This window comes from Ailuropoda melanoleuca, chromosome 2 (genome assembly GCF_002007445.2).
Source record: "Ailuropoda melanoleuca isolate Jingjing chromosome 2, ASM200744v2, whole genome shotgun sequence".
In the NCBI taxonomy this organism is placed as follows: domain Eukaryota; kingdom Metazoa; phylum Chordata; class Mammalia; order Carnivora; family Ursidae; genus Ailuropoda; species Ailuropoda melanoleuca.
In genome coordinates this window covers 146,017,735-146,043,584 of record NC_048219.1, presented here as the reverse complement: position 1 = coordinate 146,043,584, position 25,850 = coordinate 146,017,735, and the positions used below count along the sequence as shown (strand labels likewise).

Sequence of the window (25,850 nt, the reverse complement as noted above, 5' to 3'; positions counted from 1 at the left end):
CCCCCCCCCCCCCGTCATCAGGCTCCGCACTCATCGCGGAGTCTGCTTGGGATTCTCTCTTCCTCTCCCTCTGCCCCTCCCCTCTGTGCCCTCTCTCTCTAAAATAAATAAATGAATCTCTTCTAAAAATAAATAAATAAATGCATGTATATATCGTGTGTGTGTGTGTGTGTACACATCACCTAAAGCAATGGTAAGATAAAAACAATTCAAGATCCCACATAAATTATAGCACAATTATCAACAATTTAGGAGGTGAAATCTGAGACGACTATTTTTCTGAATTTTAAATATTTGGTTTTAATATTAATACATATTAATTCAAGAAACAGACTCAATAATGCTATTTTCATTTTGAAAAATATTTTTTCTTTTGAGATAAAGAATATAATTCAACTTTTAAAAGCTGCTGTTAAAGACATATGAACTATGGATAAATAGAAATAAAACATGCTAAAATGTTCTATTTTATGTCTATTTCAAGTAGAGAATCAAAGAAGATGGTTGTTAGGGGAAAAAGGAAGGTAGACACACACATTCTGTTTCTCTCTCACACACACACCGAACTGAACACAGACACTATGCAAATCAATGCAAGAGAAATTTGAAATGCCATACACACCAGGTAGAAAGTACAGGAGACTGGGCTGAGCAGGGACTAACTCTGGAAAACACTTTCTCAAGGTTGTTATATGAAATAAGTCTTTAATACCAGCTTATATTCTGATAATTCCTTCTTTATAGTAAAGGGGGACCTGCTTCATTGAGAGTTCTAGTTAGCTGGGTTCTGTGAAACCATGTTTGATGCAAAATTATAGTTGTTGCTACATCTGAATACCCTCTTCCCCCTACTTAAACTAATAGACATTTTTACCCGTTCTGAAAATTACAAATTATAAAGATTATAACTTGAGAGGTCTAGTCTTTGAGAGACTTTGATATAGGTTTTTCCCAACTTTCTGGAACCTTCATGATTACAAATATGTTATTTACCGGAAATCTGCCTATACAGACTACCCAAGTGCACTGTGGGTATTACAGTGACACCAGTATGTTGCATGCATCTGACAAAGCACTCTCAAGGAGGGATCTGACAGACAAGGAGAAGGAAATACCCCCTTCAGTTGTCCAACTAATCCTTGGACACAACCAAGGTCAAAGAAAATGAACAGGGTGGGGGAAGACTCTGAAAGCTGCCTCCATGGACAATGAGGTGGGGAAAGCCGGGGATCCACCCCAGTGCTGGATCAACAAAGGGCCTCAGTGAAGGGGGTAGAGAGGCCTGTAGGAACCTTGATATTCTGGAAAGATGGACTGCCCTGTCCTGAGCCTTTCCCATTGAGAGTTCCTGTGTCCAGGCTCAAAGACCCATGGTCATCAAAGGGAGGGAGGCATTTCCATTCCTTTTTGCAACCTAGGAAGAGCACCAGAAAATGCCAGTGCATGGTTCTAATAGCCTCTTGAAGGCAAAATCAGTTCTTCGTGGATCTCTCTTATGTATAATATGGAGTAGGAGTACAGCAATCCAGAGAGCCGTGAGGTACCAGCAAAGGCACATCCCGTTTAACACAAAGCACTAGCAAAGGAAGGAGTACACAACTCAAAATAAACAGACTGCCCCCTATATGTAAATCTAAACAAATCCTTGGGGAAAGCACTAGAACCAATGTTACACTGGTTTGTGAACCAGCCTAAACTTTCCTTAATGATTTAAGAATTGCTCTACTTATTTATTGGTGACTTCATATTGAAGTTTCCCTGAAAGTCAGCTGAAGTCAGCCATTTTTGAATATCACACTAATCTATTAAATTATAATGTGGCAATGACCTTATTTGAAAACTGTAATTTGAGCTTTTTTTTTTTTTTTTTTACTGAGCTGACGTGTTTTCTAAGTGGGACATATGCCCTAGATTTAATAATTACATATTCTTTCTAATTTAGTTTTAATCTTGTAATTGGTATGAAATTTATATTCCAGGAATATGGCCCAGCTCTTTCCTCTTATTTTACGTTTTATTGGGTTTTGGACATTATGCACTGGACTATTCCCAGAACTGAGTCTTCAAAACATTGTCATCATAAAGTGATTAGGGAAGAAAGGGATAAAGAAAGGGGGGGTAATCAGAAGGGGGAATGAAGCATGAGAGACTATGGACTATGAGAAACAAACTGAGGGCCTCAGAGGGGAGGGGGTGGGGGACTGGGATAGACCGGTGATGGGTAGTAAGGAGGGCACGTATTGCATGGTGCACTGGATGTTATACGCAACTGCTGAATCATCGAACTTTACATCAAAAACCAGGGATGTACTGTATGGCGACTAACATAATAAAAAAACTAAAACAGGAAAAATAAATAAATAAAGTGATTAGGGAATATGTCCTTAACCTGAACAACCAAACTACCTCATACTATTCCCTTGAGTAATCCTTCTCTGGACATCTGCTAATTTTATAATTAATAAAACATAAATAGCCTCTCAAAAAATTATCCATGAGTAAAAAAATAGCATATCAAACATATTATTTTGAGGTAGGGGCCTAAAAAAGAGATCACCACCTCCTTTTTCGCTTTCTCTATTGTGTCAGGGGAAAAATACCAAAAAAACAGCAGTCTCTTACCATGTGTCAGGCCAGATGTCACACTTCCCTTTCAGGAACTCTTCTGTTATTCATAGTGTACAGATGATGAAGGTAGGGTTTAGGAAATTTATTAACTACGATCCTCAGTTTGGTTTCCAAATCTGTTTGAACTCAAAGACCACGCAACAAATTCTTACATTGCTATTTACCCTTAATTTACTAATAAATCAATGAATAAACTAAATGACAAGTCTAGTTTGTTTGTTTTTTTTTTCCTTACACGATGGTACATTACTGATGGCATACAATACAAATTTATAGAGATTCTTAACCTGGGATTCATGAGTGAGTTTAGCACATTCTTTAAAACCCAGAAATGGGGCACCTGGGTGGCTCAGATGGTTAAGTGTCTGCCTTCAGCTCAGGTCATGATTTCTAGGTCCTGGGATCGAGCCCCACATCGGGCTCCCAGCTCAGCAGGGAGCCTGCCTCTCCCTCTCACTCTGCCTCTCCCCCTGCTTGTGCTCCCTCTGTCTTTCTCTCTCTCAAATGAATAAATAAAAATCTTTAAAAAATAATAAAAAATAAAACCCAGAAATGATATGAAAAGTGTTGGGTATACATGCATCTTATTTTCCTATGGAGATATTGACAAGTTTTCATCATTATCAAATGGCTAAGAACATGTATCCTTGGGAGTTCATATTTCTAAAAGGATTGTTACCAGTACAAGTTAAAAAACAATATATGGGCACAAAAGCTGGGCAACATATTTAACATAATGAGATCAAAGGACATTTGATTCTGGTGAAAGCATGTGCCATGGACATTTCTGACGAGGCCATTTTGATACCATCACTTCGATAATTTTACCAGTGCTAATTTTCTAAGATTTGTCAGCCACTTTTTCATTCATCATTTGGTTTCTGACTCTTGCTAACATGTTTTGAAAGGAAGCTTGGTAATGTCATAATTCATATTTTAACAGGAAAAATAATATTGGAAACTACGGATCCCATGACTGCTAATAGGTACTGATTGTCAGCAGAGTGCAGACATTTTGGCGACAACAGGAAACATGAAAGATTTGGCCTCTGCTTTGTGACCTTAAATAACAATCCATTAATCCATGTTGACTGTGTATAAACTGTTACTGAGGCACCAAGTGACTTGAGTAGCAGCAAATGTCCTGTTCTCTAGAGGAATTTCCTGTCAAAATAAGCATTTCTGTACTGAGCTGGGGTATACTGAAGAGTTGGCTAAACCAGATAAAATGGCTTAGGTTGAAAATGTTTCTGAATTTAACTCTGATGGATTGCTACTGGGAATGTAAAATGGTATAATTGCCATTGAAAATGGTAACGGTTGGGGCACCTGGGTGGCTCAGGCAGTTAAGCGCCTGCCTTTGGCACAGGTCATGATCTTGGGGTACTGGGATCGAGCCCCGCGTCAGGTTCCCTGCTCAGTGGGGAGCGTGCTTCTCCCTCTCCCTCTGCCCCTTCCACTCCGTTCTCTCACTCACACTCACTCTCTCTCAAATAAATAAATAATAAGGAGAAATCTATTTTTTAAAAAGAAAATGGGATGGTGGTCCTTCAAAAAATTAAAAATAAAATTACTATATGATTCAGCAATTCCAGTTCTGGGTATACACCCAAAAGAATTGAAAGCAGGGACTTGAACAGATATTTGTGTACCCCTATTCATAGCAGTAATAGCCGAAAGATGGAAGCAACCCAAGTGCCCATCAGCAGATGAATGAATAAACAAAATGTAGTACATTCGTACAAGGGATATCATTCAGCCTTAGGAAGGATGGAAATTCTGAAAATGCTACAATGTGGATGAACCCTGAAGACATCATGCTACGTAAAATAAGAGCAAATATTGTATGATTCTACTTATATGAGGTCCCTAGAGTATTCAAATTCACAGAGGCAGAAAGTAGAAGGGCGGTTGCCAGGGTCTGTGAGTGGGGGAAATGGAGCTAGTGTTTAATAAGTATAGAATTTCAGTCTGGAAGATGAAAAAGTTCTCATGAAAGTAGTTGTCTGGGTTGATGGGCAAAATGGGTAAAGCAAAGTGGGAGACACAGGCTTCCGGTTATGGAATGACTAAGTCACAGAGATGGAAGACAAAGCATAGGAAATACAGTCAATGGTACTGCAATAGGGTTGGATGGTGACAGATGGTGGCAACACTTGTGGCGAGCACAGCATAGCACAAAGAGTTGTCCAATCACTATGTCACACACCTGAAACTAACGTAACATTGTGCGTCAACTGTACTTCAATTAAAAAAAGGAAAAAGTGGTTGTCTGAGTGTATCGGGGCTGCTGTAACAAGATACCATAGACTAAGCCGCTTATAAACAAGCATCTATTTCCCATAGTTCTGGAGGCTGGGAAGTGCAGAATCACGGCACCAGTGGATTTGGTATCTGGTAAGAAACCACTTCCTGGTTCACAGATGGCCATCTTCTTGTTGCGTCCTCACTTAGCAAAAGGAGGCGAGGGATCCCTTTTAATTCCATTCACAAGGGCTCCACCCTCATGATCAAAGCCCCACTTCCTAATACTATTGCCTTAGGAATTAGGATTTCAACATATGAATTTTGGGGGGGGACCCAAACATTCAGACCATAGCTGTGGGGATGTGAATATATTTAATGCCTCTGAAATGAGAATTTAAAAACTGTTAAAATGGTAAATTTTATGTATATTTTATAACAATAAAAAAGTTCCTGTACTATCACCTGTAATGACTTTTATAACATGCAGACATTAATTTTGTACTCTTTTGTGCTCAGGTTTTATTTTCTTTATAAAATCTTTCTTAACCTATTAGAATTGCCACTTCAATCGGTATTACTTCTATCTTTGTGTATACATATGTTATTGAATATGCACTGTACGGTGTTTATCTATACTTTTTCTGTATAATCTTTGTGAGTGGGGACAATGTCACTTTCATCATTGCAGTCTGATGTCATGGGCCACAAAAACCACTCCGATTGTTTCCTGGACTTATCATTTCAGTTAAGACGTAAGCCCTCTATTATATACATTAAACACAGTGGATTATGCTCACAGCCTGCCTGAGTGATCACCCTCATGCCAGTCTTTGATTATATTTGCCCAAAGGTAGCCCCAAATAATCCAAATGAGCTGCAGACTGGAGTTCCTTATCTGTTCAGTAGTTAGAGAGAAAGACTGTACAAAGTTCAACATTCCCAAGAGAAAACCTCTCGGTTGTCCTAAAAAAAGACCCACCAAGCTGCTAATGGTACTCTTGAGGCCTGGGGCATTATCTGTTCTGTTTGCCCTGGTGCCGAGTCATACGTTAGGAATAGGAATAGAGGCAGTAGTGTAATTCTTTCAAAACACAGATGAAGCAGCCCGACTGCACAGAGTTACCGCACCTGCCACCCACCTAATTTACTAGCCATTATCTACCCAATCACAAATATTTCATGCGTAGGAGCCTGAAGCAGAATCTTACAAAACTGTCATCCCTCCAGAATAGCAAGGGTTATGTAGACCTTTACCCACCTATGAGGGTGCTCAAACTTCTATCTGCATCGGGCATTCAGCGTGAGTGTTGGTTTCAATGGTTACTCATTCATTTGCCAGGGGAGAGAAGGAACAGTTGATAATAACGTGGAGGATTTACTGTCGGGCCCCAGGCTCTTCAGCCTCATGTACTCATTTAACTGGGGTGTGGTGATCTTCACACACACCTAGTGGTGAGCTGGAGCCGGTTTATACTGGCTCAGGAGGTGACTGGGTGCATCTATCGCCAGACCAGCCTTCGAAGATATCCTTTTGCGAACTTGAAATTGGCCGTGGTAGGAGTATGTAAGCCATGTAAATCAGCATCCTACCCCCCGCCTTTTTTAGAGAGTTGATTTTTCAACCTTTGCCAGTACCCCACTGCCTATATTCTGTGCTGTTTTCTCCTTTTATTTTTACACACACACACAAAAAAAAGAAAGAAAAATCCAAGGATTGCCTAGGTCTGAAACCAATCCCAACTTTGCCATTTTCTGGCTATGAAACCTCAGGGAATTTACTTAATTTCTCTGTGCCTCTGTTTCCTCATCTATAAAACAGGGATAAAAACACCTATTTCATGAAGTTGTGAGAAGTAAATGTCATAATTTGTGCAAAATGGTTACTGGTATTACACCTCCTCTTCTGGGCCCCTCCTCCAAATGACCATATGGGGAAGCTGACTTGAGGACACACTGTACCCGGGAGAACATCAGTTTCCTCCATGAACAGGTTCAGGACCCCTAAGTCTCAAGAGTACCAATTTTGAGACTGATTTGATCCATAACACTATTCCATTAAAAACCACTATAAAAAAGGTTTGCTAATTTTCCATCAAAGGATCAAGAGTATTTTGGGGGAAAATGCATAATTTGACAAAAATACACAAAATAGAAATTGATGTACCAGTTTATGTCTTTCAATGGATTTGGGGCATATCCTTATTAAAAATAAGAATAGACTTAAATATAAGAGAATGATCAAATAATACACTTAAGATTATTTTAGTATCAAAAATAATTGAGATGGGTAGAAAGTGAAGTAATAGCCATGGTCTGATAAACCACATTTGAGGTCCGGATAGTATCAATCTCATAGTATGTTATAATTAACAAAGAAATGGATGTCAAACAGCTTGTGCTTGAGCCCCCCTCTTCCAGCAGATCACAAGATCTTGTGTCTCAGGACATTTGTTTCCTTTATGCAGGGAAGATACTTCAGTGCCCAACTGATGCCATGGGATTTTATGGGAATCAAGAGAGAAAGAAGTATTTTAGGGGTGCCTGGGTGGCACAGCAGTTAAGTGTCTGCCTTCGGCTCAGGGCGTGATCCTGGCGTTGTGGGATCGAGCCCCACATCAGGCTCCTCTGCTATGAGCCTGCTTCTTCCGCTCCCACTCCCCCTGCTGTGTTTCCTCTCTCGCTGGCTGTCCCTATCTCTGTCAAGTAAATAAATAAAATCTTAAAAAAAAAAAAAAAAGAAAGAAAGAAGTATTTTAAATCACACATGCACACATAACACTGTGGGTGCTGCAGTCGGCCAAGCAACCAACTCTTGGTTTCGGCTTAGTCGGTGATCTCAGGATCATGAGATGGAGCCCCCGCCCCCCAACATTGGGCTCGGTGCTCAGCAGGGAGTCTACTTAAGACTCTCTCTTCCTTTCTCTCTGCCTCTCCCCCCACCCCCATGCTCTCTCTCTCTCTCTAAAATAAATAAATCTTTAAAAAAATAAAATAAAATACACACACGCATATTGGGATAAAGCTGGCAAACTCAATACAGGATCTGTTTTACCCCCAAACGCCACTGAAAACAACAGTAAAGGGACCTTTTTTTTTTTTTTAAGATTTATTCATTTATTTGAAAAAGAGAGAATGCGGGGGTGGGGCGCAGAGGGAGAGAGAGAACCTCAAGCAGACTGCATGCTGAGCATGAGGCTTGATCTCATGACCCTGAGATCATGACGTGAGCCAAAATCAAGAGTCTGATGCTTAACTGACTGAGCCACACAGGCACTTGCCCCTGCCCCCCTTTTTCTTAAAGCAAAACCCAAGAGCAGTGGGGACAGGCAGCAATAAGAAGTTTGGGACTGGAAAAGATAAAAGTAGTGAAACAGTATCTGGCTCATTAGTGAGCCCTGTCACAAATATGATGAGTGGAAGTTTAAGGAATTCAACGGAAGTTTTAATATGTCACTTGATACTGAATTGAGATGAAAAAAAGTTACTTTTCCCCAAATCTCAAGCCTGGGAAATGCCAATACTATCTGTCTGTTAGAGAGGTTTTGAAAGATGGTCCTAGGACCAACATGCCACTTGGGAACTTGTTTCAAATGCAAATTCTTGAGCTAGTCCATACTAGCGGGTCAAAACCTGTGAGGCCCAGCACTGTGTTCCAACCAGCTGGCCTCTGGGCAGCAGGCGTAAAGGACTGCTACTCTTCACTGACCTAATACCAACACTAGGGAATAATAATTCAGTATGACAGAGTCACTCCCAAGTAATAGATCTAAAGCCTCAAAAATAAAGGAATGGTTAACATTTTTCCTCAGAAATTAAAAGAACGATAATAAGAATCTCCAGTGATAACTGAAGTGTTCAGCATTTCACATTTCAATAAACGTCCTTCACCCTACTAAAATTATTATGAAAAACTTTAGAAAGCTTATAAAAAACTATTTTTACTACACACACAGTATCTCCATTTATGAATAAAAAAGAAAATAAAGCAGAAAGCTCTATCATGAACCAACAGGACCCTATTGCCTACTAATGCTTGGACTACACATTTTTTGGATCCCAGATCCAGAAATGGACAGAGATCACCCGGTCACCGTCTGACTCCATCAGAGGTCAGTAAACTTGTTACATAAGGGGCCAGACAAAATATCTTAGGCTTTACGAGCCATACAGTCTCATCGCAGCTACTCAACACTGCCACTGTAGTGGAAAAGCGGCCACAGAAAATATGTACATGAACAAGCATGGCTATGTCCCAATAAAGCTTCATTTCGAAAGCCAGGCTTGCAAGCCAGGTTTGCCCCGTGGGCTAAAATTTGCTGGTCCTTGAACTAGGCGATGGAAGATTAGGAAGCATTCTCAGGACTAGATACTGCAAAGTACTTTTAAAGATCGTAGACTCTCAAACAGCTTCCCACGGCAGGTCTGTTAATCTGCACCACAGCTGGCAAAGCATTCACAAAGGAAATTCTGAATCCAATGCCTTCTTGCCAACTTCAGATTTCTCTATCACCCCTAACGTGTAAAACAATATGCTTTATGTTTAGAAATGCACGAATTGAGAAATACTAATAAGATAAAGGGCAGAGAGGATTGCTTTGGTCAGGGTAAACTTTTATCTATGATGCCAGTTTATTAAAAAGCCCTGTGTGAAAAAGGTTCGCTCGTATTCACGTGAAAGACAACATCCTAAGTAGTCCAAGAGTATTTCAAGAAAACGCATAAATTATTTTTAAAAAGAAAAATGTCAATTAACTGTATTTGTAAGTTTTGTTACATTTCTGAAATTTAAGAAGCTAAAATAAAGGATTAAGAAAAAGGAGAAAATTGGTCTAGTCCAAAAATGAGTGATGGGCCAAGGGCAAGAGCATTTAAGTAATAATTCTCAACAGGCAACACCCTCCCCATGGTTCCTTCCTGTGTAAATCTGGTGACATCATCTTTGCAAATCAGTTTTCTTCTTTTAAGTGTTTTATTTCTTAATAATTTAAGATTCGCAGAGAAGTTACAAATACACCACACAAGCTCCCATATATTCTTCACCGAGGACTTCCTCCAGTTTTTAGAAGCTGACAAAATAAGAGATTTTAAAGTCCCAACTGAAAAAAAATGAGACATTTGGAAATAAAGTCACATGCCAAATTTGTAAGTATTGTTTAAATAAATTGTACAGTGCTTTCAAATTCAGTACCCTGAACATGAAAATGCAGTCAGCAAACCATTCTTCAGTTCTCAGCTCATGTCACCTCAAAACAGGTACCATCTCTGTCACTTTCAGTATAATATTCTTTTCATTTCCTTCACAACACTTATCTTACTCAATAGTTACATTATTTGTTTATTGGCTTATTGTCTGTCCTCAGAGACTTTACCAGTTATGATTCCTGTTCTCCTTGTTATAATCCCTGGGCCCAAAATAGTGACTGGTGCATTCTGAGTAGACACACGCTCAAGAGGCTTTGCTACAAGGACGACTGAATGAATGAAAGAATGCCTACATAAATGAGTAAATACTTCAGACAGAGCAGGAGTGATACAAGGCACAGGATAAAACACACATATGTTTAAACTGTTACTGTTTCTGAAATCTCAAACCTTTACCACTACCCTTAATACGCATGAGCACTGGGTGTTATACACAACTAATGAATCGTTGAACACTACATCAAACACTAATGATGTACTATATGTTGGCTAACTGAACATAATAAAAAAATAAAAAAATAAAAATTTATTTTAAAAAAGTCTACCACTAGACATACACAGTGAAGTTTCGGGGAGCCTACGTGTTAGTCCATCATCTTTGAAATCACTTCTTACTGGGGGAAAGTTTAGAATTATTACTCCCAATACATTCTTGTTCTCTAAAAGCCAAACTATTCAAAGTAGATGTGTCTCATTGATTCACTGCACCCAGTACTTCCTAGCATTATTCATCTGATGTGAAAAGTCAATAAAGAAAAATTTCAAATCAACCTCAAAGTTAGACTAATTACAGTATAAATCATTTTTCTGTATGTAAAAGTATATTTGAAAGAACTCAAATCTTGGATTCTAACCTTATGGCGGTGGTTTGGGAATAAGACATTTTGAGGAAACAGGTGAAAAGTTTGAGACAAAACAGGGAATGATGCAGTTCTCCTATTTTCCTCCCATGCTCAGCCCTCAGCTTGGTCCAGAAATTACCTGGGTAGGAAAAAGAAAGGAAGGACAGATGTTTGGCAGGAAGGATGGATGGAAGGCAGGGAGGCGGGAGAGACTACTTATCTCCATATTCTCCATGAACACTTACATTGATCCCAGGGTCAAATATTACAAAATGTGTCCAAAAATCAAAGCACTTGATCACTTGACCAACCAAGGGGAGAAAAAGGCATTCCAAAATACACATTGATAAAATATCCATTTATCAAATAAAAAGAAGGAAGAAGACAAAAATGGGGCACTTTCAGGCTCTCTACTTCATTTAGAATATTTGTCTTTCTCCTCTCTCTGGACCTGCACTGTTGAGGAAGGGCAGACACTAATAAATACATCCAATGCAGCACACATCGATCTCCCATCCAAAGAGTACAATAATCCCACTGTTGCTTCTGGAACATCTCCTGCTTATAATGTAATGAGTGGCGAGTAACTCAAATTATCGTGAACTAAAGGTTTACTAGACTGAATTTCACTGCCAAGAAACATATCAACATTGATACTCAAAACGGAGTTGAAGGAAAAATTCATTTTCTGACCTCATGCATAAAGTTTAAAAGACCAAAAATAATGATAATAAAAGATAAATAAAACCCTAGATTTTTTTCTGCATAAAAATAGTCACAATAAGTAGTGGTAGTGCTGAGCTTATTCATTTGAAACCATTTTTTATGTACTTAAAGAATAAAGCAAATAAGTTTGTAATCTTATTTTGAACCGAGATTTCTGTGTAAGTGAAAAGAGATACAGATATAAAATCAAATAATATTAAAACTCCATAAAGTTAACTTGAAAAAAAATCAGTATCCACGCATATGTTTTATTTTTAAATATATATAGTTTCTACCGTCCCCTTGAAAAAGCTGAGAAACAGTGAAAACCCATAAGAATGAGCCCTCCTAACACCTAGACTGTCGTTTCTAAATTCCATTAACTACCAAAAAGAATCAGGGCTACTTGGAATGGCTGATACTTAGACTGGGATGTGAAATGTACAAGAGGTGCTTGGGGCATCCTGCTCGTACCGAAAAGCAGGGTCAAGAAATTAATGGGACAGGAGTGCTTCCAGGATGTTCTGTATCTTGATCTGGTTGCCGATGACATGGAAATGGTCAGTTTGTGAAAATTCATTGGGATTCTTTTATGAAAGGCTCTCTTTTCTATATGTATACACAGGAGCCAACTTGAAAGGAATCCCAATGAACAAAAAGATATTACTTGAGCATCCAGGAAAAAAAAATCACTGCAATTAATTAAAACATAACAAATATTCTTAAAATCCATGAATTTATGATGATACTCAAGGAAAAAGGGAACTCTTCCCCTAAAAATAAACAAAGAAATATCTTTGATCACCTCTGAAGAAACTCGAGTATCAACTCTGAAACTGTCTATCAAAAGCATGGACTCTGCTTTTCCTGGATGACTATATTTCAGGGTCAAATACAGTTGATCCAAATACATGATGTCTACTTCTAAAGATTTTATTTATTTGTTTGTCAGAGAGAGAAAGCACAAGCATGGAGAGCAGCACGCAGAGGGAGAGGGAGAAGCAGGCTCCTTGCTGAGCAGGAAGCCCGATGCCAGGCTCAATCCTAGGACCCCGGGATCATGACCTGAGCCGAAGGCAGATGCTTAACCCACTGAGCCACCCAGGAATCCCGATGTCTACTTCTAATAACTTCAGAATAAAAAGGAGGAGGGATAAATTAATCTGGGTGTGTGTGTATGGGAGCTCACTATACTATTTATTTTCTTTACTTTTTGTATAGTTTGAAATTTTTCTATATGAAAGGTATCTTTTTAAAGTAGATCTTTTTAAAGGTATCTTTTTTAAAGTACTTCTAATAACTTCAGAATAAAAAGGAGGAGGGATAAATTAATCTGGGTGTGTGTGTATGGGAGCTCACTATACTATTTATTTTCTTTACTTTTGTATAGTTTGAAATTTTTCTATATGAAAGGTATCTTTTTAAAGTAGATTAAAAGGACAGCAAAAGATGAAAAGAATCTTACAAGACAAATCAAAATTTCCTTCTTCCTTACTATTCACTTACAAAACCTGTGATGTTAACAGTATACCTTTTTTTTCACTTAATTACTTCTTCATATCGTTTACTGGATATGTGTCTAACACACAATTTACTTTTCAAAGCTGGCCTAAATTTTTTCAGATTTGGGGGTGACCATTTTTCTAAAACCTCACCTACCAGAATGAGAAACACAACTTATGGGGATGGACTGGTCTGAGGCGAGGCCTTTACCCCTGGATAAAGACTCTCTCCTGGTTCTTTGTTTCCATTCTTATCAATGGAGTGAGAAGGATATTTTGAAGTCCTCTCATTCCTCTTCCCTCTAGAAAAGACCTGGCTACCGGCCTGCTACCTTCCCCCTGGCCCCTTCACCTCTTCAGAATGAGATGCCTGTTAAGAAGAGACCTCCTAAGAGACGGAAGAGGAGGAGAAGCCCAGAAGAGGAAAAAAGCGGCAGGTAAAATGACATCCATGGGCATTGCCAATTCTCATTGGATATTGTCTCCATTTCTACTACCCGAGGGAGGAGTCTCACAAGCCTCAAAACAGATAAAATGGAGCAAACATCAGCGAAGAGTTGAACACACTTTCTCCTCTACCCATGTTATATTTGCTGACTGGTTAGCTGATTTACTGAGTTTCCCTTTTTTCACGGCATTTCAACCTGTTTTATAGGTCCATAATGGCTTCTAAGCACTCCCTACTCCATTTTTTCCATCTTGGTTAAGTAAAAGGGAATGGGGAGGTAATAACAGGAACTCCGAGAAAATGAGATAAAGGGGGCTTTCTGAAGTATTTCCTGAGGATACATGCATACAAACTAATTCCTGTGTTGAAAGAACAACACAAACACGTTTCGTAAAGGAAATGAGATGCTAATCGCCTACAGTTTCCTTTTAAAGAAGAGTTTAATTTCTGTCTTGTAGTCAACTCACAACTCAGCAAATGTGTGTGAGAACAAATTTCCATTTACTTTATTCCCATGAACTTAAACCTGATGGCCAAAGGGACTCATGTACACTTCATCTCTGCTTGTGGTCAAGTGTCAAGAGATCCTAGGCAACACTGGCCTAGGAAAATTTCCTGAGACAGAGCAAAGTAATGCAGCCAAGACCCTAAACTACCCAAAATAAACATCCAAACCTGCTGGCCTTCTGTCTTGTCTGCTTCAACATTAAAAGTGGATATCCTGAGGCCTAAAATCTACTTAAAGTAACAGGCACTACCAGTTAGAAGGTAAATGAGTTGTTGGGACAAGAACTGCTGTTTGGGGATTGAGTCAGTTTCTTCCATCTGTAAACTCTGATCAAATAATTAGTGTTTGGGTTTAGCTAATGTAGACAGAAAAGGACCCTATGGTTTGAAATGCCTTTGTGGTTAAATTTCTTTATTACTGTATAAAAGCTTGATTCAATATCAAATTAACAGGAACATCCCTGTAACTAGTTCAGCTTCCAACAATACACAGCGATCAAAGATGCAGAAAGAGACAATTTGTGATTGACTACAACCAACTGTGCTTGAAGGTACGTCTGATTCCGATGGTGAGATTTCTCAAGGTCAAAAGTTCTACAAGTGTAGATGGCACACTGAATCACTCTGGTGTCTGGATTGAACAGGGGGCTAGTACGTGGACTCTAATCCCTATGCGTGTCATTCAAAAAGAGGCCAAATTACTGAATCGCTTTTGCCTCCCAGGGACGAAAACATAAGATCAGGCACTGGACCTCTGGGGTCATAAAATATCACTCTGAAATGACAACCTCAAGGTCTAGAAAGAATGATTCAAACCTCATCACTATGCAAATCAGATTTCCAAACTAAGAGCAATACCATTCTGATTTTGGAAAAGTCTTCCTTCTTCTTAGGCTGGTCTGGGAGGGGTGAGCTTAACCTCAGAAAACCATCATTTTAAAAAACCACATATTTTATATAAAGTAATAAAATGCCAACCAAGAATAAAGACTAACAGCATGTTATGTGTAAAGTACATGGAAGTAACTTCATGAAAGGAGAAAAGAAACTGATGCCTAAAGCGGGAAACTTGATGGCAGAAGCCTACAGGCACCGAGGCAGGTAACAGAAATCTGTAAGGCTGGTTGCATTAAATACTTTGGGCATCGTAAAGATTAGCAAACTTCAGTCCTTGGCATAGTAACAACACCAGATTTGTAATCTTCCAAGAGAAGCTAGGTGTCTGATTTTTTGGTGAAGTTTCCAGATTGTCCAATGTTGGCAATTAATTACACTTTAAAAAAGAAAATGTTCACAGGTTAAAAGATTATAGTCTAATATTTGACCCATGGGCCGCTGGTTTGCAAGCTCTGCTCTAAAGTGTAATTTTAAATAATGCAGTAATAAACAGAAAGCTTCTCATGTAACTATGATTATTACACTAAATTATTGCGCCTTGGTTTCTGCTCTACCAAGAGGAACCAGTCCATGCAAGGAAAGGGTAGGAGCAGTAACAGCAGATTTGGGGTGTTTCCCAAATTACAGATGTCTAAATTATCACCACCACCACTCCGCGCCCCAGGGCAAATAAGAGTTTGAGTAGAGAACACACAGCTTGTGAAAGCCCCCAAGAACTCTACTGGTACACCCCCTACTCTGGGTGTCACTGACCTCAAGAAAGTAGAAAGTTTTGTATAACTGGGAGGAATGTGTCCAAATTGTGAAGACCAAAGTCACTGAGCCTAAGATATCATATAGCGTATGTGAAATGGCTCAGAAAATAGTAACCGCAAATATCAAAGATGACAAGGGGCCCCCATAGTAAGCACTGCTGATACCATGTTAGTTATTTCAGTCTCTTGGGAAAAGAAGAAAATCAGCTACTTGTTTTCTATGAAAGATTATAAAAAGTGGATGCATTTTCAGAATGTGTGTGTGCATGCATGTATGTGAATATACGTATATAATTCAAGCAGGGTTAACATTTCACTTTGTAGGCTTATATCTGCAGCTTTATTACTCCAGAAGGGAAGGGTGGTGTCTTAATTCCACATGATGTCAGGCTGCAGATAGAAAAAGATTAACAAATATTTTGACACGTTTTTCTACTTCCCATCCTTAAAAAAAAAAAAAAAATCCAGCAGAACTTTTTCTCAAGATGCCTAAACACAACCAGGATTACTACATATTACTTTTTGGTCTGATATACACATAAAAGAATATATAAAGAAACTCCTTCCTGTGATTTGGTAATGTCTCACTAATCTTTTGCTGTTATTAAGCACTGCCTAATCTAACCCTGTTCCTGATCTTAAGCTTGTGTTCTCCTAACTCACCTTGTAACCAGGAGTCAAAGCCTTCCAGGTCAGCATTAAGGTAAAAGCTGTTCAAAGTGGTTTATCCTCAAATGCCAGCAGCTTTTTCCCTGGGACCAGTCTGTCTAGGGTGATCTGGTCGATGACAGGAGTGGCTCCTTGATTTCTTTCTCTTGCTGTTTTGTGGCAAGGGGCAGAACTGAAAAAGAGAGATTACACTCATATAGTACAACTCCACAGAACTTTCATGAGCTTCTCAGGGGGCTGCAGATGACCAATCAGGAAATTCCTTCCAATTTATCTTTTGAGGACAAAATTCATAAGGGATGGTGTCTCAGGTTTTACCTCCTTTGCTCAGTCTTATGGAATCTCAAAGATGCAGCCACTGAACCCGTCAGCCATCAGTAACGTTCATAACTGACATCTTATCCAGAGTCTGGAGTAAGAAAACTCTAAATTTATATAACAAATATTTTCTAAAAGGGGACAAAGCATATTTTCCAGAAACATGTTTAATCCTCCAATTAAATGTAACTTTAGTATTTATTTATTTATTTATTTATTTATTTATTTATTTATCTATCTATCTATCTATGTATTTATTTATTTATTTATTTAAGTAGGCTCCACACCCAGCACAGAGCCTAATGCAGGGCTTGAATTTACAACCATGAGATCGAGACCTGAGCCGATATCAAGTCAGATGCTTAACTGACTGAGCCGCCCAGGTGCCCCTAAACCTTAGTTTTTAAAACCAGTAAGTATGAAGTGGTTTCACCACATGAGCATATAAATGTACTATCACCGTGCCCTGATAAAGACTCATTAATAGTCTGTAATTTGCCATACAGAGTGCAACTGCCCAACTCCCAGAACAATCCTCCAGCAGAAAGAGCTGACTCTGCTATCGAAGAATACAGTTTTCAACTTGACATTATTTCTCAGAAGGCAAAGAGTATTTTATGAAAAGATAATGTTCACTTTAAACTTTAAGGCAAAATAAAAAAAAAAGAAGAAGAAGAAGGAGGAGGAGAAAGAAAAAAAACCCTGGTAAGTACTCCAAAGTAGAAGTCAAACGAGTAACTCTGATCCGGAAATATGACAGCAGTTTTTTCCTTCAAGCCATAAACCTCTCTAGCGGGTTCATTTATTCACAAGGTAGCTTTAAAAATCACTCCCCAGGTTTGATCATTTTTCAAGCTGCTTCTTTCACTTGGTTTTAGTTTTTCTCTTTTTACTTATGGAAAAGGAAAAAAAATTAATGCACACACACGTATTCTGAAAGACGCTGACCTCACGGAAGAGCAAAAAGATTGAGGTCTACTCAGGATCCTATGCTGTGATGGCTCCTTTAAGTACCATTTTTCCGGGGAAAAAGGTGGGTGTTTTAAACCCCCCTCCAGCTCTACAAAAAAATAGTTTTTTAAAATCTCTACTATGTTGTAAGACAATTCCATGCATCTTATAGGTCCTAAATAAGATGTAATTGATGACTGTCATGATGACCTAGAACTAAAGTCAGGGTCCATCAAGATTATTTTCGCATGCTCAGCATGATACCTGTTTATTTTCTGCAAACACCTCTCAATCCATGCTCTTTAATCCCACATAATTAGAGGCAGACTGAATAGGGTCAGCTGCAGGAAATCCCCTCCCCACTTTTCTTTGCTCTTTTTTATGATGGACTCTGCCAAGCTGTGAAAAAGGAGAAGAAAGAAAAGTATGGCAAAGGGCCCCGCCTCCCCCACACTACATTCGAGTTTCTTTTCCCCCACACCCATTCCTCTTCCCTAGCCTTACTCGCCATAACCTCTTACCATCCTAAAACGGCAAGTGGGAAAGTAAAAGAGAACAGATGACCATGGGGTAAAATCACGGTTTCCTCTCTTTCCCCAGTACAGCAGCAGAGAAAAGGAAAAAGGCAGGAAGAAGGCAGAATCTTGCTCACCATACCTAAGGAATTCCCACATGGCGTACGTGTTTTGTTGCCAGACTATGTAAATCAGACCTCAGGCTGAGGAGAATTTTTCCACTTCGTTCATCTCTTTTTCCTTTGCCTACATGTCCTTCAAAACCTAGCTCAAAACCACACTCCCCAGTGCCTTCACTGATCTCTGCTAGAAAGAAGCAACTTATCACACCTAATACTTTGGTCAAGTCTACTGGCATATACAGCTGTCTCGGTCTTACCTCTTGCTTATACCTCTTATCTCCCCTATCAGACTGGGTTGAGTCTGAGAAGCAAGGACTGGACCTTAGTTCCCTGCACACAGTAAGTGTGAGGTAAAAGTGAAACTTACAATGCTTCTATTTATATGTATGTACTTTGTAAGAAATTAAACTATTGTTCCTTTTGCACAAAAATGTGTATTTTCACACAGTGTGTAAGCAATGTCACAGAATAAAATTAGTTTTGGCTTGTTCTGAGACTATAATGAATGTTCCAATGGACATTCTGTGCAACTTTCAAAAAGACAGCAACCACAATAGAGTGTAGTGCCTTCTATAAGCTGGGGGGGGGCGCGGGGAGATGACCACTCTGATTGAAGAGTAGCACTCTATCAACATGTGGTTCAGATATAATCAATCATCCCTGATAGGTACTGAAGCCAGAAATATTAGGCATAATTATTTTAATTCAGCTTCAAAAACTTGATTAGGACAGAAAGATTTATATCATCACATTCAAATTCCAAATTTGCAGGTGGCTAATATATTGTTTTATTCAGAAACCAAGAAGTTTAACCAAGTGACAACAAAACTTTATTTAATTAAGAAACTGTACAGGTTTTTTTCTCTTACACATAAACTGTGTGCAGGGCAGAAGTCCAAAGGTACAAAGCTTATAAAGTTCAAGTCTGATTATTCCTGTGACAACACATATTGAAGATTAATTCTTAAAGCTCTTGTTAAAAATACACTCAGAGATGGGAAGAGGCTGTTTCTTTTTAAAACTATGACCAAAATTAATGCTTTAAAAAATTATATCTGCTTTTTTTTCATAACACATGAAAGGAATCATGTTCTAATTTAACGATATCTTCTGCAGACCAAAAAGCTGCCCCAACACCTTCCACCTAAGCAATTAATAAATTAGAAATTATGAAGGTTGGAAAGGCTGATTCAAACAAAGTCTTCTATACCAACCAGTACTTGGGTAGGAGCCTTTGCAGAATCTCATCAGGGAGTTTAGTGATTTGGCAAAGTTTCCTTCTGAATGGCTCATTCAGGAAGCAAATGATCCATTATATCTGCAACAGAATTCTTCCTGTAAGTTGTGTGACTAATCCTCCCACGGTCTGAATTTTGCCCACTATACACCATGTTCTTGTCCAGCACACTCCCCACACATTCCACTCATTTCTTATTCAGGCCCATCAGAGTATAGGATGTATTCTATCAAACACTAGACTGTCTCGTGTAGCTACTAAGTTAATGCATAGAATGCAAAATGGAGACAAGATAAAACAAGCTCCATCATTCTGTAACTTACTATTATAAGAAAAGATTCTTATAATAGTAAAAACAGAAAGACCAGTAGAAGAGTATTTTCACAAAGTTAGCAGTCTACATAGAAAAGTCCATTTCACAATAAAAATAAGAGATGAGACTTTTTTTTTAAAAGATTTTATTTATTTATTTATTTGACAGAGAGAGACAGCCAGCGAGAGAGGGAACACTAGCAGGGGGAGTGGGAAAGGAAGAAGCAGGCTCCCAGTGGAGAAGCCTGATGCAGGGCTCCAGCCCAGAACACCAGGATCACGCCCTGAGCTGAAGGCAGATGCTTAATGACTGAGCCACCCAGGTGCCCCCCCGCCCTTTTTTAAAAAGATTTTATTTAGAGATGAGACATTTTTGACTATTTTCTGTACATTAGGTGCCCCATTGTGCTGACTCGATGCCCACATCATTTTCACAAAGATGGATTGGTCTTTATTTAGGGTCAAACATCCTAAATTGCTTTCCCAGAAAACTGCAGCCTAAACTATGGCATAAGACCTTTTCTCATTATCTTGTTTACTCTGGCTACTGTCTCCACTAAATATCTTAGTTGGTAAAAAGATTTTGCTATTTTGTTTTTTGCACTGACAACAGGGTTTAGACAAGAAATTGATTTTTCTCTTATTACCTGTGATAATCCCAAATACACTGAGGATTTCTACACGGTGTCTAATCCCTGGAGAATAGATTTAATGCTACAACCCTATGGAGTCTATGAAAACAAGCTGTTCTGGGGTAATTTCTTGAAGATGAAAAACACGATTTGTGGGCACCTTCACCCAGCAACTATTTGTGGTTTTCCTGTCAATAACTGAACAGCTGATTTTTAATTCGGAAATTTATCTAATCTCATTATTGCTACCATATATCAAATAAGTTAAAATTCACCATCTGATACAACATAACAGTTTTCACATTTGCCACTAAGCACTGATTAACTGATCCACTCAAAACTATGTCAATTGTGTAGTTATTATATGCAAACATTAAAACCAGGCACTAAAGAAATATAGAAATGTTACAATCAACAAAAATAAAGCTCCTTCCCTTAAGAAATTTAGAGTTTAGGGGCACCTGGCTAGCTCAGTCAGAACAGCATGCAACTCTTCATCTCTGGCTCATGAGTTCAAGCCCCATGTAGGGTGTAGAGATTACTTACATAAAGAAAACTTAAAAAAAAAAAAAGAAATTTAGAGCTTAGCCATAGATAACAGGATACAGTATATGAATAATCTTTTTAAGTTACAAAACCAGAAAATATGTTATGGATATTCATGGCATGAAAATATTCATTCTAGCTTAGAATTTATGAGGCAGGTGGAAAGTAGATGGGGGGGAAATTGCTCAAAAGAGGAGGCATTTGAAAGATAAGTAGATTCAGGCAAGAAATGGACAAAACCAGAGGTGGATGAAGGACATTGCAAACAGTGAGGAAAAGTGTATGAAAATCAACAGATGAGGGGCGCCTGTGTGGCGTAGTCATTAAGCATCTGCCTTCAGCTCAGGGCGTGATCCCGGCGTTCTGGGATCGGAGCCCCACATTAGGCTCCTCCGCTGGGAGCCTGCTTCTTCCTCTCCCACTCCCCCTGCTTGTGTTCCCTCTCTCGCTGGCTGTCTCTGTCAAATAAATAAATAAAAATCTTTAAAAAAAAAAAAAAGAAGAAGAAAAGAAAATCAACAGATGAGAAAGCACAGACTGTATTCCAGTACTCAGAGTCTAGGGTACCAAAAAAAGGAGGGGGTGGGGTGGAGGAAAGGCAGAGAGGAGGTATAGAACATTTAAGACCTTCCACAAAGACTTCTGTAGAAGGTCTTAAACGCTAGTACAGGACCAGATTTCACTAGATGGGCTGTAGAGAACAGGAGTCGAGTTCAGAGCAGGGGAACCAAGTGACTATGCATCAATGGGGCTGATCCAGGAGAACAAATTTGAGGAAAGAGAACCCAGAGGCAAGAGGGGACCTCAGAAGATATTAGCAGCCCCCAAAGGAGGGCAGAGCTACCTGGGAGAGCGGGCATCCAGGAGGGACACGTGAAGAGCTTATATTTGATAAAGCAGAAGGGGATCCTATTTGGCATCACGCATTTCTTGTGTTACCAAAATAATGGGAAATAAAGCACAACCATTTTTTCAGAAACATGACAGAAGAAGTAATATATAGTCAACATGCCAATAAACGGAAATATTTTACTCGGCACATTTTCTCAATCTGTTGTATTTCTATGAGGTAGGCCAATTTTTCCAGATTTTTTGTTTGTTTGTAGCTAACTTGGTCTCAATTGACACGTATTTCTCTGAAAGTGGGGAAAGTGTTATATTTTTCCAAATCCCAAAGGCCAAGCACAATTAAGGACCTGGCATCTATTAAAGATTCAAAGAAAATTTCTTTTTCCAAATTTAATGGTTTTGTCAATGCTGACAAAAATTCAGATGACTGATTATACAGGTAAGAATTCTGATTATATATTACTTAAAGGAGTCTTCAATTTTATTATTCACTTGACAATGTCCATTTTATCTCCAAAAAACAAATATTACAGAAGCTACTCAATGGTTCTATTAACCAGTTGAGTAAAATAAAATTCTAAAGCACTATATGGAGTTGCCTGGGAGGCTCAGTTGGTTAAATTGTCAGTTCTTGATTTCAGCTCCGGTCATGGGGGGCCCTGCGCTCAGCAGGGAATCTGCTTCAGGATTCTCTCTCTCCCTCTGACCCTCCCCCCACTTGCTCACTCTCTCTTTCAAATAAATGGATAAATCTTAAAAAAAAAAAAAAAAAGAAAGAAAAGAAAAAACCTGTAAAGCACTATAAATATGCTTTGGACATATTCTGATCCTCCCAAAGTGGTATGCAAGAGTTAGTACTTCTTCTGTTAAGGTCCAGATCCGTAAACATTTTAGGTTTTGTGGGTCATGCAGTTGCAACTAATCAACTTTGCCATTGCAGAAGGCAAGCAGCTGGAGGCAATATGCAAATGAACGAGCAAGGCTACATTCCTGCAAAACTTTCCTTACAAAAAAGTGGTGGATAGCATTCAGTCCTTGGACTATAGTTTGCTGACCCCAGCTGAACAGATAACCCAGCTGTGGCAACTTGGTGTGATTTCATTGTTTTTTGTTCCTCAAAGTACATAACTGATGAACTGACCCAAAAAAATGACTGAAAAAACAGGCTCCAAAGAAAATCTCTACTGCTAGGGTAGTGATAAAAAGGAAAAGAAAATGGAGAGGTTCTAAGGAAGCAATGCATGTAAGGAAACAAGAGAAGTTTGGGTAGATTAGAATGGGAATGTAGAGTTTGGTGAAATCTCAGATCACCACTAAGAATGAATCCAATGTCTATTCTAAGAGGAAACATGAAAATGTGACTCATGAAACCATTTCAGGAAGTGCTCCAACCAATGCCCAAAATGCTCATTCACTGGGAGAAAAAACTTCAGGGAAAGCTTAATCTATTAACTAAGAATATATTAAGAAATGCATGAATCCTAACAGAATATTCATGTGAGAGAAAGCCAGGGAATTCAGAATTTTATGGAAGTTTCAGATCAGGCTTCCTTCATGAATTCTGATGATCATACTATATTTACTTCACAGAACAGGGGGAAAAGTAAGGAAATACTGTCATCAAAGCTTACCCATCTATATTTAAGTCTATGAAAGAGTTATGAGAAAAGCTAGCTTAATTCACTATCACCGGCTCACTGATGCTCACCACTAATTCACCACTGAAGGTGACTCGGGTTCCTCACGTGGAAAATGTGACTCCTTCACGGGGGTGTCAGAGGAGTAAGCAAGCTAACACAGGCACAGTGCTCTGAACGACCCAGCACTCGGGAAACGCTCGGTGCAGTGCTGCTGCTGCTTTCCCCAGCGCCCTTTCACCCCGGCCAGCCTCACTGCTGCTTCTCCGGTGCCCTCCTCTTCCCTGCGCTCCCCCGGGGCAGCCCTGTCTAACTCCTAACTCCGAGGGCTTCAACCTACCCTTTGCTAGGGAGATGGCTAAGTCTCTCTCCAATGCTGACTTCTTTTCCAGATTGCTCGCCCCAAGTCAGCTCACTTCCATTTCCCACGTTATCTTCCCCCAACATAGCTCTTCGGCCATCTGGGCCATCTCCAGCCTTGGTTACGGGCACCTGCCTCCTGATGTCTCTACTTCCTACCACTCTCCCCCACAGGCACTTTCATGGCCATGAGTCCTCCCCTTTCTTGAAGCATATATTTGACTGTGTTATTCCTGATTCTCAATCAGCCTCTATTGCTTGGGGGAAAAGGGTCTAAGGACCTACAGGTGAGCATCAGAACACCTGGGAAACCTCTGACACTGGGTATAAAAATTTGTGAGTCCTTGATCAAAACGAAAGTCACAGTCAGAGAGGACGAGGTGAACTCTGCAGGGTACAACCTGCAGCCTTACACTGTGTCTTCGTCACTCTGCTTGGCTTCCACCCTGCTTCAGATACACTGGACACCCTATTTTCCACCAAACATACACACTGAATGCCATCTCACCTCTGAGTTTTCCATGTGCTGTTCTCTGTACCTATGGTGCTCTTGTCTGCCTGTTGAACACCTAAACATCCTTGAAGTCCTGGCCCAGGTCTCAAATGTCACCACCGTGCAGCCTCACCCAGGAGTCCAGCTATGTATGCGTGGGCGACAAAAGATGCTGAATAGATTTCTGGTGTCTATATATCATAACACTGGTCTGAAATTTTTCTTCTTTTTTGAAAAAGATTTTATTTGTTGCAGAGAAAGAGAGGGAGAGAGCACAAGCACAGGGAGCAGCACACAGAGGGAAAAGGGAGAAGCAGGCTCCGTGCCGAGCAGGGAGCCCGATGTAGGACTCGATCTCAGGACCCTGGGACCATGACCTGAGCCGAAGGCAGATGCTTAACCGACTGAACCACCCAGGTGCCCGTGGTGTGAAATTTCTTAAATCAAAGCTTTCTGCCATACAAAATAAATGGCCTTAAATGTTAAGACACATACTGTGTTTACTTAAGTCTGGGGACATTCTTACTGGTGTCCTTGGCTTTTAATGAAATCAAGAGTAAAGACTCAGGAACCCAAGTGTCTACGTTCAAATCCTGGCTCAGCCGGTAACCAGCACTGGGACCCTGGGCCAATCACACAGCTTTTCAATTTCATGATCTATAAAGATGGAGACAGTAATAATACCTACTATTTAGGATTATTCTGAAAATTAAGTGAGTTTATATGTATAGCACTTAAAGCTATGTAAGTGCTTGCTATTATTATAATTATTTTTGAAATCAATGGTCAGGACCAGAGGTTCTGAGAGAGAACCACAGAGTAGACCTAATTGACCTTGCCATATAAGCCTCAAGCTTTAGTCAACAGAGTTAATCAGCCAGAGAGCACTAACAAAGATAGCCCCTTTCACTAATGTTTTTATCAATTGAAAAGTGTTTCTATTCTGATAAAATTCAGATTTTTTTCCTGTTAGCCTCCAGTAGCTAAAAATACCAGCTCAGAATATTTCCAAGGCACATCACAGGTAGACTAAAATAATTCTTTTGAATAGAAAAAAGACCAGGGCTGCTCTTTTATGGGCAGCAAATCAATGAGCCACCTCACTGCTTACAAAGTGCCCAATATGAAGGGAAAATGCAAAGTAGGAAATTGGGAGGAAAGATAAAGGAGCTTAATGACTCATATTTCAAACAAACCAGCTTGCTTGCCAGAGAAATGGGGTATTAGGCATTTTAGCACCACCCACCTGGCAAAAAACAAAAAAAACCAAAAAACCATGGAATGTAGACCCTAACATTGTTGAGCCGAAGGAGGGACCAAAATGAGGGCATGCTGAGGACGTAGCTGGCTTCCACCTTAGGGACAGGGTTCTGGGATATATTTAGCACTGCCTCGGCGGAAAACTTTCAGCCTAAAAAAGCCACTCTGACCCATACCACTTTCCCTGTGTAACACAATTTTTGTATTTTCCCACAA

The 25,850-nt window shown here is 39.5% G+C and overlaps 1 protein-coding gene across 12 annotated transcripts in view; it reads right to left on the bottom strand.

The window, feature by feature from the left end:
* The window catches only part of OSBPL6 (oxysterol binding protein like 6), a 198,497-nt gene that overhangs the window by 94,097 nt on the left and 78,550 nt on the right, over positions 1–25,850 (bottom strand). For 9 of the 12 annotated variants that reach the window (XM_034654789.1, XM_034654798.1, XM_034654793.1 and 6 more), the window contains exon 2: positions 16,397–16,574. The exons of 1 other annotated variant lie outside the window; for it this stretch is intronic. The gene's annotated coding sequence lies outside the window, so the exon portion shown is untranslated. Of the gene's footprint in view, positions 1–10,931; positions 11,059–16,396; positions 16,575–19,522; positions 19,542–25,850 lie in introns of those variants that run through there. 2 more of the 12 variants (XM_034654790.1, XM_011224431.3) reach the window with 2 other exon arrangements.